The sequence below is a fragment of the Cotesia glomerata genome, linkage group LG2 (assembly GCF_020080835.1).
Source record: "Cotesia glomerata isolate CgM1 linkage group LG2, MPM_Cglom_v2.3, whole genome shotgun sequence".
In the NCBI taxonomy this organism is placed as follows: Eukaryota; Metazoa; Arthropoda; class Insecta; order Hymenoptera; family Braconidae; genus Cotesia; species Cotesia glomerata.
This window is the reverse complement of record NC_058159.1, coordinates 29451272-29478892: the sequence shown is the minus strand read 5'-3', so window position 1 is coordinate 29478892 and position 27621 is coordinate 29451272. Positions and strand designations below refer to the sequence as shown.

General features: G+C 28.6%; 1 long non-coding RNA gene across 1 annotated transcript; it reads right to left on the bottom strand.

The window, feature by feature from the left end:
• Window positions 1-323: 323 nt before the first annotated feature.
• On the bottom strand, window positions 324-21976 carry LOC123258808. Its single transcript, XR_006508146.1, has 2 exons — window positions 21779-21976; window positions 324-377 (listed from the first exon to the last, which is right to left on the bottom strand). It is a non-coding gene; the product is annotated as an uncharacterized LOC123258808 (long non-coding RNA).
• Window positions 21977-27621: the final 5645 nt, after the last annotated feature.

The window sequence follows — 27621 nt, the reverse complement described above, 5'->3', positions numbered from 1 at the left end:
TTTTAAAATTTTCTACTCGGAAGAACATCGGGGCTAATCGATCATTTGAGACAACGCAGTCCCTTTTTTTTCATCAGATGCAATTTTGCTTCGCACCTGTCGCATTTTTTAACGGCCTTCAATTACACTGCAAAAAATTGCAAGTCAATTGGGAGGCTCCGAAAAACGGGGACTTTAAGTGAGGAATGAACGAAATTTTTATTACCCAAGAGATATCAGGCTGTTAGTTCGATAATTATGCTCGAAATTAAGTCGAATAACATTCTATCAAAAGTCCATTTTCTTGTTTGATTTTAAATTATTAAGTCAGATAAATTAAACTCACCCGTATAGTTTTTCCTCTTCACAGTAAAATTCTTTCTATTTTCTTTTTCTATCTGAAATAAAATTAATGTATATAAAAATTAATTTTTACTTATTAATTATATATATTAATTAATTTTAATTAATTAATTTTTACTTATATATTAAAAAATTAATTGTTTTTTCTGATTTGCAATCACAAGATTTAATAATAATTTGTAGGAAAATTAATATTTTTTTTTATCTTAAAATTTAATGAGCATTATGAGTAAGGCCCGGATTTTCGCCCAGTTTTAAGATAACAATTTATAATTTGTCGCGTCAAATTTTTGATATCAGACCAAAAACATTAGTCGTAAAAAAAATTTTTTTTTAAATTAATTTTTCCAAAAAATGTCTTTTATAATTTTTTCTTAAAACACATAAGAAAGCCGTAATATTAAAATAAAAATTTCTATAATTAACAAAAATTTGAATCCTAGTATGAATGTTATTTTTGGAATTAAAATAAAAACATTATTAGTCGTATAATAAAATCATAAGATATTATTTATAGAAAATTAAATTTTCTACAATTTATTTTAATACAGAAAATTTTTTTTTAAGATCAATCATTTATTTAAAAAAAAAAGGCGAAAATATTAGTCCTAATTATGAAGCATGCAATTTTGAATTTTCCAATTTTTTTTTTAAATTAAAAATGAACTATGAATAAATTTATCGAATAAAATAAAAACTAAAACGATAGAAATTCCTTATCACTGATTCTTCATTAATAACAATAGTGATTTAAAAACCGAAATAATATTATTATTAAATAACAATGAAGTTAATGAAGTTGTTTGGTAATGGAGGTTACGCCAATGTAAGATACATGATGTATATACGTGACGTTCAAGGTACATTATTAGGGTGCGGCGATAGCAGTATTATGTATACCACATACTACAAAGAAATAAGTGAGTAAGTAAGTAAGCAAGTACGTACTAGATATGTATGTATTTGTATGTATTGCTCGGAGAAAGAGATTCAGGAGTTTGCGAAAGGAGCTCTTAGCTCGCGGTGGAACCTTGGATTTGCTCGACGATTGCACGAGTGGGAAACGCGCGTGACCACGCCCGATATACATACACCTATACCTATACCTAGCTGGTAGTTGGTACCTGGGTGAGTGTAGTGTAGAGTGTAGAGTGTAGAGTATGGAACTCTTTTCTCACGGTATCGAGGCTCTTAATCGGTCCAGTGGATACTGGTTCCGCGACGACGACGTCTGCAAATGTAAATAGAAAATGGTGGGCGAGCTGGCGCAGTTGAGTAGCTGTTCACAGTTTTAGTCCGTACCCTCCTTACCTTGCCTTGCCTTGTCTTGTCGTTGTCGATGGATCATTCTTAGTACGAAGTATGCAGGTATAGACTATATTCTATACACTCGAACGGATTATATAAAGAGGATTTAATCATCCAGAACTCTACTTGCTTATATTAGCCGCAGACCGAAGAGTTTCAGCTAGAGCTACTTGACCACCTCAACATTCTTTCGCCTCAAGCTAGAGGATCTAGATAAACATACAGTCAGACTATCACCCAGCTCAGCAACTGATTTACTTACTGGTACTCTACACTCTCCGACTCTCTGATTATTTAACCAACTAGACCAACTTTTTTAATTACTATTTTTACTATTTGAGGTTTTATTATGCATGCTGCTTTTATTACTGTATTTATTTCAACGGAAGACTACTTGATTAAATTAAATGATATGATACCATATGATAACTAATTTATTGTTTATTTTTTAGATGTGTATCTAACGGGATTATTTATAACTCTATCAAGGAAGCGGTTTTATTTTTTTTAAATCTTAGAGAGTTCGCCAATTGACGGATGAACAAACTGAGGACCTATTTGTCGACTTGAAATTGCTGGAAGGTCGAAAAAAAAGTCCTTACTTATATCACACTATTATTATCTATATTATTAAGAGAATAAGCAAAATTTTGTGGCCAGTATTCATATGATAAAATGGATTAAATTTGATATCGTTGGAAAAGTCTTGACCTGGAGTTGTGCCTTTTCATGGTTTCATATCATTCTCACCAATAGTTAATTTATGATGACAAGTATTTAGGCTGCATTAAAAAATGCTCTATTTCTAGATACATAATTAAGAAATGACCTTGTATCTTGTGAACTATTGACATTTTTAAAGATATAAGCTCATCCCGATGTTACACTTATCAATACCTTTCATTTGAGTACCCACATCAATTTTTCATATATATATATATATGTATGTATATATATATATATATATGTATGTATATATGAAAAATATATTAAAATGTATGTCGGTACTCAAATGAAAGCTCTTAATGAGTGTAACATTAGGATGAGCTTATATCTTCAAAAATGTCAATATTTAAGAAAGTACAGTGTAATTTAACAAAATTCATTATTTAATAAAGCAAAATTGTAATTTTTTTAGTTCACAAGTCTCGGCAGTCACATAGTAACTACAAGGTTGCTAAATAAATATATTTAAAAAAAAAAATACAAATCAACTAATATTTAGAAGCAAAATAATTTTTTTCTAAACATTAGATGGTGCTAAAAAAATTTTTTTGTTACAAATGCACTAAAAAAGAGAATTCTAATAAACCGACCAGAGAGCAGACATAAAGTCCTTTCCGGCAAAAATACGAATGTCGATACTAATAAGTTAATAAAATATGAAACCAGAAAACAGACTAGTCACTAAAGACAAAAAATAAATGTTTTACAAACATAAAAACCGGAGATCAGAGATCACAGAGCAAGTTTATGGGTAGGCTGTTCAGTTATTGAAAGAAAAAAATGAAACATCAATCGGCGTAAAGTGTGTAACGGTTAATGGGGAGAGCATAAAAGGCGGTATTAGTTTTTAAATCGTATCGCAGCAAGTATTAATAAAACGATTATGTAACTTTCCAGACGCGAAACTCATTATAAACAGTAAAGCCAATGTTCTGGACCCGAAGCTATTCGAGTCACTGCACGGTATATATATAAATGATGATATTGCCGAGCTAACTTTTTCAACTACCTAATAAAGTTCCAGACCTTTTATGACGTTTGCGTTCGTACCGAGCTGAGTGAATGATGGTAATCGGTGGTTCAAAATTTAAAAAGTACTTCACTCCACCCAGTTGATCCATTAAACTTCTCGAGGATTTCCGCGTTTTAACTAAGCACTTGATTTTAAATTAAAATTTTAATAATAATTATCATCAAGTTCTGCTGTTTTTTAAACCTTCGCGACATTGAGATGATAATAATAATAACATATAATTAATATTTATTTAAATGCCTACTGTTTGAAAAAGCAAAAAGAGTTCTCATTGTCCTGGTATCGATTATTGCCGGAGAAATAGCCTTTAGCAAGTGACTTAACAAAAGAGTATTATGTACGTACATTAAGTTAATATTCACGCATGTACGCTTATTATATACACACTTGTGTCCCAATAACCGCGTGACTTGCATTAAATATTATTTTTAAATCTCAATACAATGACGAAAAAAAATCGACCGCCGTGACTAAATGTCCTATTAAAATAACTTTTGATTAAAAATTTTGCCAAGCTATTTTATTTCTCCTTATTGTAATTGAAATTTTAATTTTAATATTCGCATCAAATTTAAAGACAAGAATTAAATTTTAGCTGGTAAATAAATCGGAGGGAATAGAATGAAATCTCGTTTCTCTTAATGCCGAGAGCTTCAGTAGTATACAGTTCAGGGATAAAGTAAGTACTATACGTGAAGCTAAACAATTGGATACCGGGATAGGATGTGTCGACGGATAGCTGAGTGAATAGTATATGTATGCATAGATACAGATATATATAGCAACAAGTATAAAGAGTAATACAGTACAACACATTACGGGCCCAGAGCAGAGAAAGCACTTGTTACAGACTAAGTAAAAATCCTAATTACTTTATAGCCAAGATTAAATATTTCTTTTATTCACTAAAACTATTTCATGTTTTTAAAAACATCGGCATTATGATTAAATAAATACCAGCTACTAATTATTATTGTTGCGATTTATCATTCAACATGTCGGCTATTCATGAAGTAATGACTTAATTTACTCGAGTAATTAAATTTTTTCATTTTTTAGACCGAGAATATTTATACTTTTTTTTTTGTCAGTCTTTATTTTCGTTTTATGAAGAAAAAAGTTTAATTACCCAAACCGGGACTTGAACTCTGTACCTTGTGTTCGGTAAATCGCGCTTTATAAACAATTAAGACATTAATTTTAGAACAATATTACTGATAAAAAAATTTACACAATACATTAAATGATTACATTTAATTTTTTTCGTGTTAAACTCTGTTTAAATAAAAAAAAATCTTAAAATCCCAAATATTTTTATTTTATGAAAAAAAAAGTTTAATTATCCAGACCAGAACTTGAACTTTGTGCCTTGTGTTCGCATTTTGGCAACAATTAATTTATTAACTTCAGAACAATGTAACTGATAAAAAAAAATTTATACAATAGAAGATAAATTTGTTCATGTTAAATACTGAATCGTTCAAATAAGTAAAAAAATATTTACAGTATACACTGATAGAAGGGTTTGTTTATATTTAATAAGATTTATTAACTATTGATAAATGATTTTTTAACATCATAAGATTTAATAAATATTTATTAACAGTTAATAAATTATTTATTAAATACGATTTATTAAATGTTAATAAATATTTGTTAACAGTTAACAAATATTTACTAACAGTTAATAAGTAATTTATTAACTCTTAATAAATATTCATTAATGGTTAATGAATATTTGTTAACTGTTAACAAATATTTATTTAAAATAAAAAGCAAAATTAGCAATTTTCTTTGAACACTTTTTATAACCCTATAGCTGGAAAACATGATAATAATTAAATTCACAAAATAAATTAATGTTTTTTATATTTAAAAATATAAAAAATAATTATGAGCTGTGATAGAATTTGCTATTTTACAATAAACGTTATTATAATGTAATATAATTAATGCAAATAATTTATAAAGATGATTTTTGTTTATAAGCAATCTTCATACCCTATGACATTGCGTGCGAAACAAATTCATTCAACAAAATATTTATTAAATGTTAATAAATATTTGTTAACTATTGATAAATACTTATTAACTATTAATAAATGTACTTTCCTCGCAAATAAATATTTATTAAATGTTAATAAATATTTGTTAACAGTTAACAAATATTTACTAACAGTTAATAAGTAATTTATTAAGCACAATTTATTAACTCTTAATAAATATTTATTAATGGTTAATGAATATTTGTTAACCGTTAACAAATATTTATTTAAAATAAAAAGCAAAAATAGCTATTTTCTTTTGACACTTTTTATAACCCTATAGCTGAAATACATGGTAATAATTCAATTCACTAAATAAATTAACGTTTTTAATATTCAAAAATATAAAAGATAATTATGAGCTGTGATAGAATTTGGTATTTTACAATAAACTTTATTATGATATAATATAATTAATGCAAATAATTTATAAAGATGATTTTTGTTTATAATTAATCTCCATATCATGAGATTGCAAGCGAAACAAATTCACTCAACAAAATATTTATTAACTGTTAATAAATATTTGTTAACTATTAATACTTATTAACTATTAATAAATGTACTTTCCTCCCAAATAAATATTTATTGAATGTTAAAAAATATTTATTAAAATTTATTAAATTAAAGAATTGTCTTCAAATAAATTGTGGAAAATAAAAAGAAACGGAAGAATTGATTAAATGTTTTGAAAGGCAATAAATTAATAAAATATCGACTAAAAGATATTTATAGTATTATTAGTCCCCATTATCCGGAATAAAAAAGACTAATAGCCGGATAAAAATAGTTATTTACCAATAATGATCATCGCAATTTAATTTCATTAAAATGATACTCGGTATAAATTTTTATCACTGTACTCGGTACTTAAATTTCCTTTGTATTAATCTTTGGCATGTAACATGTAACACACAACACATAACACATAACACGGCTGAGTATTAATGTACGTACAAGTATTATATTATGTTTATCGGGATTGAATTGAAGGAGTTGAGGTTCGAGGCACAGTATGTAGTATATAGTATAATTTTTATCTGAACGCATAGAAAGTACGCAGAGATAAAAAGGCCTTTGTGTTGGGTATCATCACGGATTCTTTAGTAAACCGTTGCTGAGCATCACATAAGGGCTATACTTGGCCGGCGCTGCTCTTCCTATCCTATCCTATCGATGATGATGATGATGATGATGATGATGATCCACCGTCTATCTATACACATATACATCTACCTGTAACATGCTGTTGTATTGTATTGTATATCTAGGTACCATCTCTTTAGAACGATACACACGCGAGAATGAGATCCAACTGGCCGAGATAATTTGAGGTGTGCGTCAAACAATCGATCCGAGGTAAAATAATCAAGTTTGAATAGCTCCGAGATGTATATTATATATTACTGAGTACTAATACTACGATACCTGCTGTTACTACTACTACTACTACTCTTGATGTTGCTGCTATGTACGGTGACTATGAACAGTATACATAATATATAATAGACTGATTGGCTGTCGACGTATTATAACAAAGCTCTTTCATGATAACAGCGACCAGCACATGTTACAACTAACTGACAATCATTGTTATTAATATTCATTGATATTTGTCAACGGCATATGTTAATAGACATTATAGCCAATTTATTTTGTATGGATTGACTTGTTAACTCGGTGATAAAATCGATTTATGGGTGATATTGGTTCGGAAGCAGCTGACATCATGTAGAATTTTTTAATTTATTTTTAGTTAAGAAATCATAAACAGTGAAAAAGAAATAAAAAAAATTTTATTGAGAATTTATTTTCTTACCTGAAAAATTGGCGAAATATATCAAAATAATTTATATTATTAAGAGAATAAGAAAAAATTTGTGTCTAAGATAGTCATATGATAAAATCGGCTTTTTTAGTGAAATTTAATGTCATTGCAAAGGTCTTGATTTGAATTTGTGCCTTTTCAATGTTTTGTATCATTCTCACCAATAGTCAATTTATTATGATAAGTATTTAGGCTGCATTCGAAAATACTCTAGATACATAACTACAAAATAACCTTTTATCCCTAGTAGAAATGTAATCAAGTACCTGGCCAGTAACTGGCTAGTTTAACTAGGCTTAAGCTAGGAACTGGCTAGTATAATATCCAGTAACTGCCTAGTTACTGGCCAGTTTTACTAGACATCAAAACATGGTGACACTTGTAGATTTTGAGATTATTTAAAATTAAATATGGATAAGTTTGTTACAATTCAAAAGAATAATAATATAAATAGTAATAATTAATAAACGGAATAATTATAAAATTTATTTATGATTTTAACATTCAACTGGTATTAAAGTTTCATTTATAAAAGTATTAAAAACTATGAAATAAGTTATTAATTTATTATATTATATTCTTAAATATAAAACTAAAAACATTAATAAAATAAAAAAATAAAAATAACGATTATTTTTAAAAGTGTTTTTACACGTATTGGCAAATCTGAAACAACTCCTCGTAATATTTTTAATAATTCATTTAGATGACAGTCTGGAGTATTTGTTTTAATTGCCCACAACCGCAATTCGGTTGTTATGTCAATTTTTTTAAATATATTACAGATTATTTTTATAATGAAATACTCAATTTTTTTTAATTATTTACACTGTTTCTTAATATTATTATTATTTTGAATTGTAACCAACTTATTCATATTTAATTTTAAATAACCTCCAAATCTACAAGTGTCACCATGTTTTATTTTATGTCTACTAAAACTGGCCAGTAACTAGACAGTTACTGGATATTATACTAGCCAGTTACTAGATATGATCGCTAACCAGATACTAGATTTAATCGAGTAAAAACTTGATCATTTCTACTAGGGATCTTGTGAAATATTGACATTTTTAAAGATATAAGCTCATCCTGATGTTACACTCATCAAGACCTTTCATTTGAGTACCCACATCAATTTTTCATGTATTTATATGTATTATATATATATACATATATATATATATATATATATATATATATATATATATATATATATATATATATATATATATATATATATATATGTATATATGAAAAATATATCAAAATGCATGTGGATACTCAAATGAAAGCTCTTGATGAGTGGAACATCAGGATGAGCTTATATCTTTAAAAATGTCAATATTTAAGAAAGTACAATGCAATTTAACAAAAGTTATTATTTAATAAAGCAAAATTTTATTTATTTATAGTTTTTGAAATTTTTTAATTTTCGAATAAATTATTAAAACATAAAAATCATTGTCTAGATAATCATTTTTTTTTTATTTTCAGTGTAATTATCTTAAATAAATTAATTTTATTGAAAGCCATTTAAATGAATTAATATTTTAAGTGTAATAAAGTTTGTTTCATTAAATTATAACTGTAACTATAGTTAGTGATGATTAAAATATAATTATGTCTGAACTTCGAAATGGATTTGAATTATTTAATTTGAAATTTTTAATAGCAGCTTTATATTAAGTTTGAACTCTTTTTAAAATTTAAAATCCAGTGAAATAATTAATCCAGCACAATTTCAAAAATGAAAACTCGATAATTATTGGCGAAATAAAAAATGGATAAAGTTAAAAATTCTTACATCTTAAAGAATAAATTTCTTTAGTCTGCACGAGTTTGGATATAAATTTTTAATATAGTACGCTAAAGTATGTTATTTAAAATTAAAAATTTCTAATATAATTAAAAACTGATACTCGAAAATTGATAATATGATAAATCGAAAAGTATCAAGTTATTGTGAGAATAATAGATCTTTTGACAAGGAAAATAATAATAAATTAGAAACAAAATGAAATTCGAAAGGCAGCATGAAAAATGAGTGTTTATACAACAAAAAGTAAAGCCGTAAATGATGAATATATCCAACAGTCATTAAAAATGATTTTAAAAGAATAAATTACCTATTTTCATAGTAATGATATTTAAAGAATAATTGAAACGTGTTTTTAATGAAACATCCATCAACAACAAAAAACAAACCACTGACAAATACTGAGCGATCATTAAAAACGGCTTGTAGAAGACTAGGTAGACTGTATAGCCGTATAGTGTATCATATAGTGATAGTGAATGTACGCGGAGTAATACATGAGCTGGATGAGTATCAAGAACTAATTAGTTTTTACTGAACGAGTAGCTTACGATTGATGGGCTTTTAAATTTTTTTCTCCTTCCTCTATTAAATAAACAAAAAATTTTCATGATAATACAGTATATAGTACAGTACAACTATTTTATTTTGCTCTTCATTAAATATAATATGTATAGTTAAATTGATATTATTCTGGATTTAGTGGCTTTGAAAGGAGAGATAAAATTAATTTGTAGATTTTTAGGATTGAAACCGCTTGCGGATTATCAAAAAAGGTATCAATATAACTTTAGATTACCGAGTGGATTTTTAGATCACAGTTTCATCTGTGAAATTTCGATAATACTCCATATCAATTCCGCCAGTGGAATTTTTCATACACATTACATCGAATCGGCACAGACGAGCATCAATATCACGTATAAATATATATATATATATATATATATATATATATATATATATATATATATATATATATATATATATATATATATGTGTAGTGATAGATTACGGATTATGTTTTTGTAATATACTTTTAGATTTTTTGTGAGCGTGGATCTGCAGAGAAAAAAGGAACGGATAGGATGAAAAATAAAACCGAAAATGAAAAGTAAAAAAGAAAAACGGAGTAAGTATAATATAACTTGGCTACCGGTACGGAGGATGATTGCATTTCAATTCTCTTCTATTAAAGAGCCTACGTGCATCGATTCCGCATCATCGTGCTCACGGCAGGACGCCTGGGGATATATATCTGATTATATTTCCGGTCACTTTTGCGTGCTTCGAAACAAATACCGCGGCTTTATCTGCACGCATGACCATATGTGTATTTATATCATATATTTTATACATATATACATCTCCGCTGCCTATTGGACATAGATATAAATATATGTGGATGTATTATTGTGCATAGGTGTATATGGAACGGGAATGGCTATAACATCGTAAAGTATAACTTATTATTCTGTTAATTGTACTGCGCAATAAAACATTATACATGCAAATTCGTATAATCGCATTGGAAAATCAATTTCACGAGTCGTAAAACGTAAAGCAAGTGTCAATAAGTTAATTTTAAAATGATACTTTAATTGTGTGGGCAAATTATTCTCCGCTTTATCTCCATATATATTGTTCCATTATTTACCGTGTTTTTATTGGCTATTTATTGGGTGAAGGCCGGAAAAACGGGGACACTTAGGTAATAAAATGGTCAATTTTAAAACAATTCATTTTTTTTAAATATCTTAAATAATAGATGAAAAATATACCAGATATTCAAGCCATCCCCCATGGAAATAATATATATTTTGAATATATTAAAAATATAAGTCATTTTATATTTTGAATATAAATAAAATATATTTAATATATACGTGAAATATATAAAAATATATTTCACGTATATTTCAAATATATTCTAATTACAGTACTTTTGGCCGTTTTTTGTATATAAAAAATATATTTTTGATGTAAGAAAAATATACGCAAAATATATTTTTTTTGTATGATAAATATAAATGTCAAATATATAAAAAATTTACTCAGAATGTTTTTTAAATATTAGCAGTTTTATATACTGAAAATATTTTCCAGACTATATTTTTTATATATTTTAAATATAATTAATATATACGTAAAATATACTTAAAATCTATAGGACAAAATTAACAGCCCGAGATTTTGGATTTTGTTAACTTGAGAACATTTGCCAGTGCATGGTTACAATGTTTGTTCCGGAAAACTTTAAACTATGCCAGTTTCTTGTACGGTTCAAAATCTCGAGCTGTCAATTTTGTCCTATATACTTTAAGTATATTTTACGTATATTTTTTATATATTTAAAATATATAAAAAATATAGTCTGGAAAATATTTTCATTATATAAAACTGCTAATATTTAAAAAACATTCTGAGTAAATTTTTTATATATTCGACATTTATATTTATCATACAAAAAAAAATATATTTTGCGTATATTTTTCTTATATCAGAAATATATTTTTTATATACAAAAAACGGCCAAAAGTACTGTAATTAGAATATATTTGAAATATACGTGAAATATATTTTTATATATTTCACGTATATAATAAATATATTTTATTTATATTCAAAATATAAAATGACTTATATTTTTACTATATCCAAAATATATATTATTTCCATGGGGGATAAATAAAAAAATTTTAAAAAGAAGTTATAAATTTTTGAAATTAATAAAAGAATAGATTAAAATCTAATAAAGATAAAATTTTCGACATTGTAATATATTAAAACGACTTTTAAAACCTGGAACGAAGATTCAGATCTATAAAAATATATTTAATAAACCGCATTGTGACAGGACCCTACATCAAATATTTCCACCTCCTGCGGTAATTTAAATCCTGCGAAAAAAAAAATATTGAATGGAGTTTTTAAGGTCGAATAAAAATTAAAAAGTAGATCACATGTCTATTGTGAAATGTGTATGAATATTTTAACACCTTTCAGTTCGCTCTTTATTTCTTTCTTTATTCTTTTTTTTTTACACTCCAACCGGTTATATTTGAAACCCCTGGTAGTTTTTGTTTGTGATTTTTACTATAGCACTGCGGTTACTTCTCTATGCTCCACAAATTGTGCAATACATTCTTATGCACCTCCACCTCTATTTCCGGACGTAATATTGTATAAGTTCTAACCACATCAAACTTTTTTCTATGTCATATCATAAAACTAAACGTTTATATGTATATAGATGGATAATAGCCAACTTAAGCTTTTCTGTTTTTACCCTGAGTATTCAATTTATTCTACAGTTATTATTTCCTCCTTTTTTTTTTTTCATTTCATTTATATTTATATTTTTTATTTTATTTATTTTTTCCGCAAATAAAATATTTACCGTCGCAATTTTAATTTATGTTTCATCAGATCGCTGATTAAAGCCCGTCTTTTGACGAAATTAAACGAATTTTTTTTTAAGTCAAGTAATTTTTTTCCCCAAAATGAGGTCACGGAAAAATAAAAGTGGAAGCTGTGTTTCACTCATGTCACAAGAATACCCCGGAAATCATGAGAAAATCCTTTCAGTCTTTACTCTGACGTACTCAGTGGAGTAGCGCAAGCTTTGAGGCTTCAAGTTGAGTGTTATTTCATTAACAAGCTTTTTTTAAAACTTTTTTCTTTTATTCGTATTTTTTAGAACCCACGATGTACTTTAACTACAACTGTAGACTTGTACGTCCTTGTAAGCAAGACTTTTTTTTTATAAATACAATTTGTCAAGAGTTTATTACCAGTTTTTTTTTTATTTTCTTTCTGTTTGTTATCGTTATCATTATTAAGCGGTTAATTATTAAGCACGTGTATATACGACGTACTTCTTTTACTATCTAAATAAAAACTATTCATCTAAAATTCAATGTGTGCATTTAATTACCCTCTACTGATTCGTAAGATAAATAGAGCTTTAAAAATTCATTTACTTACGGAATAAAAAAAATTTCATGAAAGCGCTAGCATGGAATGGCCTACATATGTTTCATTTAACTGTTGATAACTTTTATTTATTAAATTTCCTACAAAACAATCAGTGTTTTACCATTGAAAAATGTTAAGTAAATTTATTTTGAAAAAATAAATAAAACAAAAGTTATTTCCACAAAAACCTACATCGTTAAAACAATTTGTATAAAATAGATTCAATAATTCCGCCGAATATTAAAGCTATGAAAATATTCGTTGAATTTTACCGCAATGTTAATGACAATATTAAATAAAAATGAAAATGCACAATACATTAGCATTTAAATATTCCGAGTTACACAAAGAATGTGTACAGTTTAATTTATAAAAATATTTTGGGAAACTTTACAATAATAATAATAATAATAATAAAAATAATAACAGCAATAAGAGAACCGAGTATTTTAATTACCCGAGCAACGAAAATTTGGGTACAAAGGAATTTACGTTTCTAGACTAGCATCCATCCAATTTTCTCACTGTATGCTGCCGGCAAACTTGGTGAGAACACGGTATGTATGAAAGTGTATATTAACATAGCCCAACATTAACTCGTAATCTCAACTAAACTGGGTTCGTCGTTCATGAACGACACGCGCAAAACGCTTAAGAGAGTAACGGTACAATATATACATATATATAGCAAAGATCTGGCGCCAGATGACGCCCAAGAATCTCAGGAATATGAAAGCGTGACATAGAACCTTCCTCTACTCACTTACACTGGAGCTCAGCTATATATATTATGATTTGAATCCGAGTAAATGGATTAAATGAAATTCTGGAAAATATGTACCTCCAGGTCATAGCAGAGGTGCAATGAACCTCCTTGGTTTAGACGTTAATAACTCCGTACTAATGTCACCAATTACCAGTTACAACATCGATCTCTTAAGCAGAGACTTAATAAAATTTATAACAGTACACCAAACGCTTGATTTGGGTCCTTAGAATAGAGTACTGTTGCACTTAATTTAAAATAACTTCATTATACTGTTATGAATGAAACTTAATCAGGAAACATCACGTCAAATTTAAGAGTTTAGAGATTCATTCTTCTAGAAATTAAGATGGATATATTTATATAACAGAAATAGTCGAACGGAAACGAATAGTTAGTGTGAAACGGTTATTTGTTCTAACAGGAAAATTGTAAATTTTTTTTTAATATATTCCGCTCTCTGAATCAGAATCGGAGTAAAATGCTATACGAGTAATTACTTTTTTTTAGTTAACATTAATTTGCATTTGTAGCGTGGGGTGAAGAAAGTCAGGTTTGTAAACGGCGTCCGCTTGACAAAGATTTAAAAAAAGATATCACATGACACCGATAACACTATCAGTAATTCCGTGTACATTGTTGTTGTTATTATCATTCTTTTGATGAATTATTTATTTTGTTTTCTCAGAGTGTGCATTCTGGTAATTGAAATTGATACTACTGATTAGGACAATTGTTTGTTTTTAAATGTATGTTTAAAAAAAATTAAACATAATTATGCCTGATACCGAATATCTACTCCCACTCTTTCAACGCTTCTAGCAACTGTTGCCTAGCAACCGTAGTAACGCCTCCTATCAATCGTTGCTAAGCAAGACAGAATTTTTTACTTGATTCGTTTTGAAGATAAAAGTGAATCTCAAAGAGTTAAGCTTCCCTTGGTCGCTTTGCAAACAATAAAATTGACCTTAGAGAGTAGAATTACCTGTACACAGAATAAAAAATTTTCTTGAATCAAGTATATAATTTTGAAGAACTTAATCTTCTTGATTTGAATAGAAAAATTTTTGAACTAACAAATTTTTCTTGATTTTAAGAAATTTTACTTGATTCAAAAATTTTTCGTCTTAATTCAAGACAATTACTCGCTTCAAAATTATTTTCTTGGTTCAAGAATTATTCTTTTGAATCAAGTCAATTGTTTTTCAGTGTAAGCGCTCTTAAACCTGTTCCGTGTAAAAAGTTTAAGAAACACATTTTATTTTTATTATTTTTGTTTGGAGTAGTTGTAATTTAAATTAGCGTTATCATAAAGAAGTGTGTAACTGAAATCAAAAGAGAATAAGAAGTAATTTTTCTTATTTAACTTAAAGTTTAAATTACACTACTCAAATGTCCAATTGTTTCCGTTCATATCCAGGAGATGAGATATAAATCAGCGTACGTGTAAAAAAAACTACAAAGACAAAAAAGTTCACACCATTTAAAAGACGAAAATGCCATCAAAACCGGTGACGGTGACGGTGAAGGTGAGCTCATCCCTCACGCACCTTTTAAAACGCAAATGAGATGGAAGACAGTGAAGAATTACCATACGAAACCTCTCCGACACGCACATCTTGAGCAAGTCTCAGTCTACTTATGCTAATAAATACTTCTCAAATAAAACACACATATATATATATATATATATATATATACATATACGAAATACGACACATAAAATATATTGCCGAGCTAAATATTTGACATGATTAAGTCCAAAATAATTCTATATCATATTCAAATTTAAAACTTGGGGTAGAGTTGGGGTGTAGAGTGGAATTATTTTCACAAATTTCCTCACGTAATTTCGCTCCAAATAGCTCCCTACCCTACTTTTTCCTTTTACTGGATCATTATTACTCATATATATGTATACATACCCGTAAAAAAGGTAGTTAAATATTTAACAAGTAAGGACTGAGCTAAATAAAAAGACGGAAGCTATTCACTTTAATGCGACAATATTGATTGTGTTACAAGTTTAGCGGTAGTTTGTCTCCACACGTCACAAAAGCGAATGAACTATAATAGCTTGGTGCGCGCGTAACCTGCGCAGACCCTGATATACATACTCGCCGGCAAAGCTAAACAAAACAAAAGAGCTAATATATACAACATAACTATTACTACTAGTGTAGGCAATTAACTCGAGGGGTTCAAAAGTATCAAGTATTAAGAATAGAAGGGAATAAAAAATTAATAAAATAAAATGATAAATGACTGATAAATTACGTCTTGGAGAAGGTGTCAGTGCCATGAAAAATATATAAAATCCGTCTGTCATCTTCCGTCAAGGAATTTCATTTAATTGCAATAAATCACCGGAATTAAAGTGACTGAAAGTTGAATTGGGTCACAGTCACAAGATTCAAACTTTTCACTACCGCTTTAAATTTAATATCTAACCAATTAATAACTAATTTATTATATTACTTATTTTGTGAGTTTCAGAACGATGACACTGATGGTTTTTATTGGGCAAAGTTTTCTTTGCTCAAAGTACACGGGAGAAAGTAATTGGTCTTTATTTTTGACGCGAACCCTTGCGGGAGAAATATATATTATACTTACTAGCTACCTTGCAGTCACTATGTGACTGCCGTGACCTGTGAAATATAAATAAATGAAATTTTGCTTTATTAAATAATGACTTTTATTAAATTACACTGTACTTTCTTAAATATTGACGTTTTTAGAGATATAAGCTCATCCCGATGTTACACTCATCAAGAGCTTTCATTTGAGTACCCACATGTATTTTCATATATTTTTCATATATACATATATGTAATATATATAAATACATGAAAAATTGATGTAGGTACTCAAATGAAAGTTCTTGATCAGTGTAATGTTGGCGTGAGCTTATATCTTTAAAAATGTCAATATTTCAGAAGATAAAAAGTCGTTTCTTAATTATGTTAAATTGCACTGTACTTTTTTAACTATTGGTGTTATTAAAGATATAAGCTCATCCCGATGTTACACTCATCAAGAGCTTTCATTTGAATACCCACATGCATTTTGATATATTTTTCATATATACATATATATAATATTTATAAATATATGAAAAATTGATGTGGGTACTCAAATGAAAGGTCTTGATCAGTGTAATGTTGGGGTGAGCTTATATCTTTAAAAATTTCAATAGTTCACAAGATACAAGGTCATTTCTTAATTATGTATCTAGAGATAGAGCATTTTCGAATGCAGCCTGAATACTTATCATCATAAATTGACTATTGGTGAGAATGATATGAAAACTTGAAAAGGCACAACTCCAGGTCAAAACTTTTCCAACGACACCAAATTTAACCATAAAAACCCATTTTATCATATAAATACACTGGCCACAAAATTTTGCTTATTCTCTTAATAATATAGATCTATAAATAAAAAATTTACCTATGCTAGATATATTTTTGTCGAAAACTTATATGGACAATTTTTTGTATGCATTATATATGAAAACGATTTTTATTTTCATACATCTTGGATGTGTTTATATATGAAAAAACTTGGAAATTGCACACCTCATAGCGCAAAGTATTTATAAGTTTTATTTTAAACTAGTGAAAGTCAAGCAATTTTCTGAACTTCAAATAAATTTTCATATCAAAAATACGTGGCGAAAAATTTCTATTTAATAAGAAAATAATTCATCAAAGTTTATGACGAAATTTTAATAAAACAAATTAGAGCAAAATTAAAACACAAATTTAAATTGTTGACTTAGTACACGAAGGAGTAATTTAGTTTGTTCTTGTCACATTTTTTACGTTAATCTCCTAAATAACGTAAAAGAGGTAAGTAAGGTCTTGGTAGGTAGGTCACGTAAATATTTTTCATACCTTAACCACCATCGGTAGCTACTAAATATCTATAAGAAGAGCGTAAAGTATACTCGGGAGAATATTTAACTTCGAGTAGGTATATGGTATGTATATCGATTCAATAGTAGGTTAATATAATATATATTTCCATGATAATGATAATGATAATAATAACAAAAATAATGATAATGATAAAAAAGTAAATTACACAGCTGGGTATATTGACAACGCCGGTACTGAGGGTTACTCATTTATACCCTTAAACTTAGCAACTAACATACCACTCTGCTCAGTGTGCCTTCAACCGAGACTCATGACTCGATTCTATCTAAAAGAGGGTTGCTCGTGCAATGAATCAGCGCTGTGACAAACCAAGTCTTCCCGCCGACTCATTATTGAACAAAAAAATAGACCGAGTGTAGAATAGAAGCACGGGCCAACACTCTATATATAAATATATATAGCATAGGGATGTCTATTAATTAACATAATGGCTTTGGCCGCAACCTTAGAGTCATTGGCATCTGTCTTTGGAATAAATGTCTGTTGAAAATTGAAATTGTATCAGCCTATAAAAAAATCGATGCCCGATAAACTTTCAAAGTTTTTTATTTATTATATCGGAAAATTGGTCACGAGATTCGGGGCGTGACTTAATTAAAATCTGCCTCGGGTTTGTATGGAAAAATTAATTAGTTCAGCGTCGTAATGTACAAGTTTCGGCGCGAGTTAATTTTATAATTATTTATTGCTTCTTAATTAAAATGTCGAAAGTTTTATGTTTCTTTGGAGCTATTTTTGGTAATTTACTTTACGATGTAATTTAAAATTCAGTAGGGTGTTTACATTTTTTAAAATATCGATGTAATGGACTGGTGAAAGGAGTTGTTAATACTTAATAAGTTTTATTAACAGTTAATAAATTATTTATTAAAAGAATTTTTTTAAAATTGATCAGTGTGCAGAAAATTAAGTGAATAAATTTTTAATTAAAAAATGTTGTCTCTCAACGTTAGTTACGAATATTATGAATTGAGTAATAATACCTTTGGTAATTCATGTTTCAAGAATTTATTAATTATAATATGAATAATTGAAAATGAAGACGACTGCATCGGTAGTTTGTAATTTGATTACTCAATATTCTGTTAATTTAAGTCCAGAGAACTAAATTTTGCTTACGTCAAACTCTATTGTCTTTACTTAAACGAGTTGTAATTGATTGAAGTGATGATTGAGAACATTTATTCGTTTGGATACTTAATTTAATATAATTAAATATATTGCCTGATTTTCTTCAATAATACTTCAAGAATTCTGAAGAAGGGCTTTTTGAAAAATTACTAAAATTGAGACATTAAATGAACACAATTGCTTCAAGACATATTACCACAAAAAATATCCAATTTTTTGACCTATTTCTTTCAGTACACTGATAGGATTTCTTTATAATTAAAAAATATTTGTTAATATTTAACAAATCATTTATTAGAGACCACTTTTTAGTCCATAACAAATATTTCAAAAATATTTATTAATATTTAATAAATGAATATCAGATTTATTAAATACAAACAAATCATTTTAATTACTAAGAAATATTTGTTTAATACTAAAAAGTGGTCTATAATAAATAATTTGTTAAATATTAACAAATATTTTTAACTATAAACAAATCCTTCTATCAGTGTTATACTTTTTGTAAAATTTAGTTAACAAAAAACTAACCTTTTTTTTGGTTTTAAATTTGAATAAAAAGCAGCCTACGATATTTGACCGATCAAATGGATTATTTTTAGACTCTTAAAATTCAAAGCTTGGTAAAATACCCCCGAATGAAGCTTAAGTTCTTATATTTGCTCAAAAAAGTGACCTGAATCTTCAAAATTCTATGTACAGGAATGTTCCAAAATCATAACATATGACAAATATTGTATTTTGTAGCCAAAAAATGTCTATTATTAATTTTAAATATTTCATAATTTATATATTCAAAAATTGTAAAAATTGTAAATTTTACACACCGAATCATTGCCAGTGTATCAAAGTTTTTTATGTAACTTATAAACGCACTCTAATTAAATAAATAAATAAATAATAATCTTCAAAATTTTTGTAACTGAGCCAAATATTTTATAAATAATTAACTGAGGAAGTAAAAAAACATTTCAACTGAAAATCCTATTTAACCGGAATTAGGTATTTTAAAAATCATTTCCGAGTTGTAGACCTCCACCGTCACTGGGGACGAGCATATAATTAATACATCCATCAACAAAATATATAAACATTATTAAATCGTCAAAAACAGTAAGTAACAACTTCCTTATCTGACGAAAAATACCTAGGCACCTGCCTATTCTCTATTCCAACCACGTAAGTAGATGATAGAAAAAATAAAATGTCAAAGCAAAATAATCTTTCGACGATCTCTAACGACACTAAGTATTATATTCCCTTATAACAATAATATATGAATTTATATCTCGATTTTACAATCTGTAATACAATACACAGTGAAATAAAAATAAAATTTGTGGCCGATGCCCTTCCGCAGATCAAACCAATAGGAATAGAAAATTTTCCGAGTTTTTGACCACAGACATCTGCCCGAATGTTGACACAAAGTAAAGTGTCCCCGTATACATACAGTTATCACATTGTAGAATCTCTTGTAGAAGACATGTACAATGTAGAATAATATATAAATATAACGTACGTACAATAGATTGTTGAGTATGTGAAGCATCTGTACGCGACATACCGCGACCTGAAGATAGCCGTTATTACAATGAGAATAACGATGTCAGTAAAAAAATGAAAAGAAACACTGTAGACTACATTATATTTCATTTTATTACTTTGTAACTGCTGAGGTATGGTACACCGCAGAACCAGCTGCCTCTCGGTCAATCACTTTTCGTTTTCAGCTCGTTAATTATGCTCCCGATAAATCGAATTTTTGGGGGCGTGTTTCACTTCGATTCTATTATTCATTGCTTATTATTTATTATTTATTATTGTTACACATTGCGTCAGTGTAACGAGAAACATAAGGTGGGTGGCAGTCCCATGACAGAAGGGTGGGCACGTTTCATACAAAACCCAGCAAAAAAAAGATAAAAGTATCAAATAAAATACAATATGTAATTTATAATAATGTCAGGCACGCGTCGATATTCAACGTTGATCTTTGGGTTAAAAATTGAACACGCGACTTGAGACTTGTATTGAGCCCCGATCGCCGATCGAATTAATTTATTATTGCAATTTTTTTAAATATTTGTACTTATTTTAGCCGGTGATATGCATTTAATATTGGACGGCTTGTAATGTACGCTATTTCCATAGAGAATAGTTGGTATAATGTAGGGAAGAAAAATTGATTTAAGTGTCTAGTCGGAAGAGTGAATATATTAGAGTTTAGATAACATAATACACAACATAACCAACTAAAATTTAATGACTAAATCGATTATTCTATAAATATATAAGATGGAAGATATGTTTATGTATTTATAGAAGAAACGTATTTATAGATCGGGTAGATAATGTTTGAATACATATTTTTATAAAAGTTATGACTCTATAAGGCATCCATTTTTTTTCTAATACTTTATGGTAATGTTAGATTTATCTGTTGAATTTATAAATAAACGAGCACCCTCGCTTTGCGTCAACTTTTGAAAAATATATTCTTTAACTTTCAAATTTATATTTATGAGATATTTGAAAAAAAATTTAGTTTCTTTTTTTTTTAGGGCGAAATATTTGTTATTTAATGTTTGATGTAATGAGAACGGATTAAACAATACTGTAGTGAGTCATGTCTTGAGGATTTAATAATTTTAATTCATAGAAATGGGGACAAATGCATTGTTACTTTGTCATTTAATTATACTCAAGGTTCTGTTTATTTAATAAGTTTCTGCAGAGAACTAAATTCCGCTTGCATTAAATTTAACTGTCTTTATTTCGATGAATTCAAGTGATGATTGGACGGATTTATTTGTTTCTATTGAGAAATTCCTTTAAAGTAGGTTATTACTTACTCAGAAGTATCGAAATTCAAAGTCTGGTTATTTTGATGATGATTACATGGAGAATATTTAATCTGCAACGAAAATAATAGCAATTTTTTAGAATAAAGTGCTTGTAAACATTATATCACTCGAAGAATTCAATTTATCACCTGATTTTGTTCAGTAAAAGTTCAAGGACATCCTAAAGGAGGGCTTTTTGAAAAATTACTAAAATCGAGACATTAAATCAACCCAATTATTTCAAGACATGATATCACTATAAATATTATCCAATATTGGCCTATTTTGTGTGATAATATTTTAGAAGACTCCAAAAAAGAGCTTTTTAAAAAATTACGAAGGTTGAGACATAAATAAGATAATTATTCACTAGCAACCTTGCAGTCACTATGTAACTGCCGTGGCTTGTGAACAATAAATAAATAAAATTTTGCTTTATTTAATTTTGTTAAATTGCACTGTACTTTTTTAACTAGTGACGATTTTAAAGATATAAGCTCATCCCGATGTTACACTCATCAAGAGCTTTCATTTGAGGACCCATATGCATTTTCATATATTTTTCATATATATATAAATATATGAAAAAATGATTTGGGTACTCAAATGAAAGGTTTCGATGGGTATAATGTCGGGATGAGCTTATATTTTAAAAAATGTCAATAGTTCACGAGATTCATGGTTATTTCTTAATTATGTAACTAGAGATAGAGCATTTTTGAATGCAGCCTAAATACTTATCATCATAAATTGACTATTGATGAGAATAATATGAAACCATGAAAAGCCACAACTCTAGGTCAAGATTTTTCCAACGATACCAAATTCAACCATAAAAACTCATTTTATCATATAAATACACTGGCCAGAAAATTTTGCTTATTCTCTTAATAATAATTATTCATTTGTGAGATAAAGAATTGAATTGTAGTGAGCTTGTGGGTATCTTTGAAGCTGGAAGACACAACAAAAGTCAGACCGGTTAATTAATCAGCTTTTGTGTAGATTCTATATTCTATTCCGAGTGTATCTTTGTACAGAGTGTCCTGAAGATTGAAGAAGAGCCCCATGTTGATACTAATAAAAAAGGAGCAATGTTTACAGTAATAAACCACGAAATCGAAATAAATCTCCGGGGGAAATGAATGTATGTTGAGCGAAATAAAATTTTAAAATTAATCTCTGGAGTTTGTTGAAAAAATGACCGAATTTATATCCCTTTCACGAAAACCCAAACTTATTTATTAACTCCAGTCGGATTCTTATAAATAAAAAGGAGAATAAAAACAAAGAGGCGTGTGTTGTGTGTTTAAAGTGCGGAGAAGAATAAAAATAAGAAGAAAAAAGGATAAATAAAAAGTGTAACAAAATGTAACAAAGTAGAATAGAGACATCTGAAGTGAATATTGAGTGTGTAAATTGTAAAATGTCTGTATTTTCCCGCTGACTCGGTAGTAAGTCTTTGATGTGTTTCTACAAACTCATAGTGACCTTTCTACGAGCGTCGGGCGTTTGCCCGCCGCAAATCTCAACACCCTACGGTGTAAATCACTCAGCTCTCCTCTCGGTCGGCGTAAAACAAACCGCTGAAAATAGACAATCATGGTTGGGCTGGTACGGACATTGCGACCGGGAGAAAAGAGGAAGATACGTAACAGTCGAGATAATAAAAGGAAAGAGAAGGACCGATTCAAATACAGATACAGATAGATACATATACTGACGCCCTGAATGTTGCGGAGAGTATCGTATAGGGGCTGAGAAGAGATGCTACGGCAGCCCATAATATAATACATATAGGCTAAATTCTTCATTGCATTCTCTTCTCATTTTATTTTATTCTATTCTATTCCCACATAACATAACACGTATACAAAGTGATAGCATTAAATACACCCAAGAGGCGGGACCCACTCGAAAGTAAATATTCGAAACAAAGGAGCTTTTTTAAATCGTCAACTACTTTTGCTTCACTTGCAATAAAAACAAACAAGAAAAAGCTCTTTATTATCATTTTTCTATCTCCTTTTGCTTCATTGAATTCTCCACGCTCCTGCCTATCCTATCCAGCACATTCACACAATACCACATACAGAGGGACGTATTACTGTCACTGTTACTGCTCTCTATAGTAAACCACGTAGAATGACTGGCTATATATATGTAGACCATACCTAGACAGCTATTATAAGAGCACGCTGTTTTCGATAGACTTTTGTTCTTGAAAACTTTTTCTCCGCAAATTTTTTATCTTCATTCCCGGCATTGTCCTAAAATTTCGCTTTAGTTTAAATTAAACGGCATTGTGTCGGCCCACGGAATCGGAATTTCATCTTTTTTTTCGGGCTTTCACTCATTTATTTTTAAAATTCTCCTGTTCATGTTGGCTGACTGTAGCAAATACTCTATTACTTATGTATGTATATTTTATTTAATTGGCAATTAAATTTATTTATATAAAAATAAATAATTAAATAAATATATATATATATATATATATATATATATATATATATATATATATATATATATATACATATCCTTGCACATTTACCATGCGTGTTTGCGACTCGGGACATTGTCACATCGGTCTGGCGATCCTTTATCAATTTGCTCATCGTTTCATTCGCGAGAATGAACGCGGGTAAACATTGTTAGTGTACCGACTATCCGTGCTTGGGATGAATAACCGTCACGTGATCGTCAATCGACGGGTTTAAAGAGACCCACGAGTCGATACCACGGATACAATGATTTATTAAAGCAATGTTATACGCTTTACGTATATTTCCGGCGGTATTCAGTGTTACAGTTGCTAACATTTAGGGAGTTAACACCGATTAATCGGAGTGGATATTCTGCAGAGTGAATGACTTTTTGTTTGTTTAATTTTTGGAGAGGAAATTGCGGCAAATTTTTTTTTTCGCGGATAGAAAATGATAGTTGTTATATTTCTGATGACGAATGGTAATTTACATTATTAAGAGATTAAGCAAAATTTTGTGGCCAGTGTCTTTATACGATAAAATCGGTTTTTTTAATAAAATTTAGTGTCATTGCAAAGGTCTTAATTTGAATTTGTGCCTTTTCAAGGTTTCATATCATTCTCACTAATAGTCAATTTATAATAAGTATTTAGGCTGCATTCGAAAATATCTCTAGATGCATAATTAATAAATGACCTTGTATCTTGTGTACTATTGACATTTTTAAAGATATAAGCTCATCCCGATGTTACACTCATCAAGACCTTTCATTTGAGTACCCACATCAATTTTTCATATATTTATATATATGTATATATGAAAAATATATCAAAATGCATGTGGGTACTGAAATTAAAGCTCTTGATGAGTGTAACATCGGGATGAGCTTATATCTTTAAAAATGTCAATAGTTAAAAAAGTACAGTGCAATTTAACAAAAGGCATTATTTAATAAAGCAAAATTTTAGTTATTTATATTTCATTATTTCATTATTATGTTAAATGGTAACCAGGATTTTTTAAAGTCTGTATTAAAAATACCATATCTATTTAATCAAAACATAAAAAAAAAATTACTTCACTCAAATATTTAAAATATGTAATTAAAATATTAATAAAGTTTAATAAATAATATTCTTTAATTATAAATATTTAATGGTTATTTTATAGCTCATTTATTTTAAACAATTAAATGTGTATGTAAGATAAGACTAAGTATAGTTTTACATTACTATAATTCCTATATAGATCATAGTGATATTTACTCTGTAGCACGGAACGAGCAATTATAAATTCCCTCCCGATTTTAACAGTTATCAGAAACTTAAAAAGATAAAAAACTAATGATACATATTAATATAAATATTAATGCCCCAGAAATTATTCATCCTGTCAATCACCGGTTCCATTTCGCTAAAAAAATTTCCACACGCAATCTATTACCAGGTAACTTGTATCCAGGGCGGATTACCTTAAAAATAACGGATAAATAATTTATTACCAAGCGGATCCAGGCAACATCCTGGCTGGATTCGGCAATTTATATTACTTTTTGAAAGCACGCAGTCTGTAAAATATCAAAAATTAAAGCAACACTGTCCTATATACATATACGTCATATATATATAAATATAAAATTCGCAAACATGAATTCTCAAGAGCATAAAAGAGCGTTAAAAAATAATATAGAGTAAAGTGGAGAAAACGATGCGCCGCTATAAAAGCGCAGGAAATGAAAATAGCGATGCGGTTAAGTCTTGAACGGACTTGTATATATATTTCTCTCTACCCCGCAGAGAGAACACGTAACGGCTACTAACTTGTACTGTTCGCGTGACGACTACTCGCTGTGGCGTGAGGATCGTTCGGTGGGCCATTGCCGCCTGTTTTACTGCACATACATTCGTCCATCCATGCATACGTACATACGACCATAATCTATGTATGTATATGCTTATGTATTTGTATATATATACCTTTATTACCACATACATACACAAGAGTTGAATCATCCCTTATATTGCGAGATCGGGCTGGTAAGTGTGGACGTAGGAGCTGTTGTGTAGGAGCATTGCAAGACAAGAAGGGTATGGAGGCCCATGAGGGTGTAGGGTGTAGAGTGTAGGCTGAAGGGTGGACGAAGAAATTAAGGGGGTTGGAGGCAAGTCGCTGGCTCTCTGCAAACATGGCAGCCGTCACGCGAGTCCACGATATCGCGGCGTAACTTGTATTCGACCACTGCATCATGCCCTACACTCTACTCCATACTCACAATTACACTTAACTTTGCTACATAGTACGACCATGCCTAGTTATATTATATTGCTCGGGCAATAATAAATAAAAATGTGCAGTGTGTCCCGTACTCACACACATATTCTAAAACACTTATCTGCTATGTTTAAAGCATATAATAATATTTTAAAAAGTTAGTGGCTATAAATTTGTCGTTATCTATCGCTAGATGACAATCAGATCGATCCTACGGTTATTTACAGTTATCATTATTTTTATGCTGATTTTTCGTTATTTACTAGAGAGGTTTAGAGTTAAAATATGGGAGGTTTTTTTTTTTTTTGAGTGAAAAATTGAATCGAATTGTTTGAATTATTCGCAGAGATATCATAAGATTCACATTTTGTGTGATTAAATAAATAAATTTAAGTTTGTTGAACTTTGAAAAGTTTAAAAGCAATTTTTTTAGAAAAAAAAATTGCGGCTTAAATAACAAAAAAAATTAAAACTCTAAAATATTCAATATTTTTTTTTTTCTGTCGTCAGTACGCTCTTGATTTATTTAAAAATATTAAAAAAAATTCGGTAATTATTACAAGTGGGGTCCACCCTATTTTTGGTTATATCTAGGTGAAAAATTAACATTTTCAAATTTTTTTTGTGATTCTACTTGTTTTTACCGCGCATTTATGATAAAAAATGTCGTGAAAGAAAAAAATAAAAATTTCGATAACTTTTTTGCCTTCAAAAGTTGGAAAAAATTTTGGCTCTCATGTTTTTGGATAAAATTTCTATTTTATCTTTTTTTGATATATTTTTTTGAAAAGTACAAAAAAAAACAAACAATTTAAAAAAAAAGAAGTTGAATATCACAATTTTCAAAAAAATTTATAAAATTTTTTGAAAATTTGTTAAAATTGTGATAATCAACTTTCTTTTTTTTTTTTAATTGTTCATTTTTTTATGTATTTTTCAAAAAAAAAAATACATCAATAAAATCAAATAGAAATTTCTTTCAAAAAAATGAAAATTAAAGTGGTGGACCCCATAAATATTTATCAAAAATTCGATTATTTATAATTTCTAACAATATTTCCCTCTCTATAAGTACAGCATTAAAAATTGACTCCC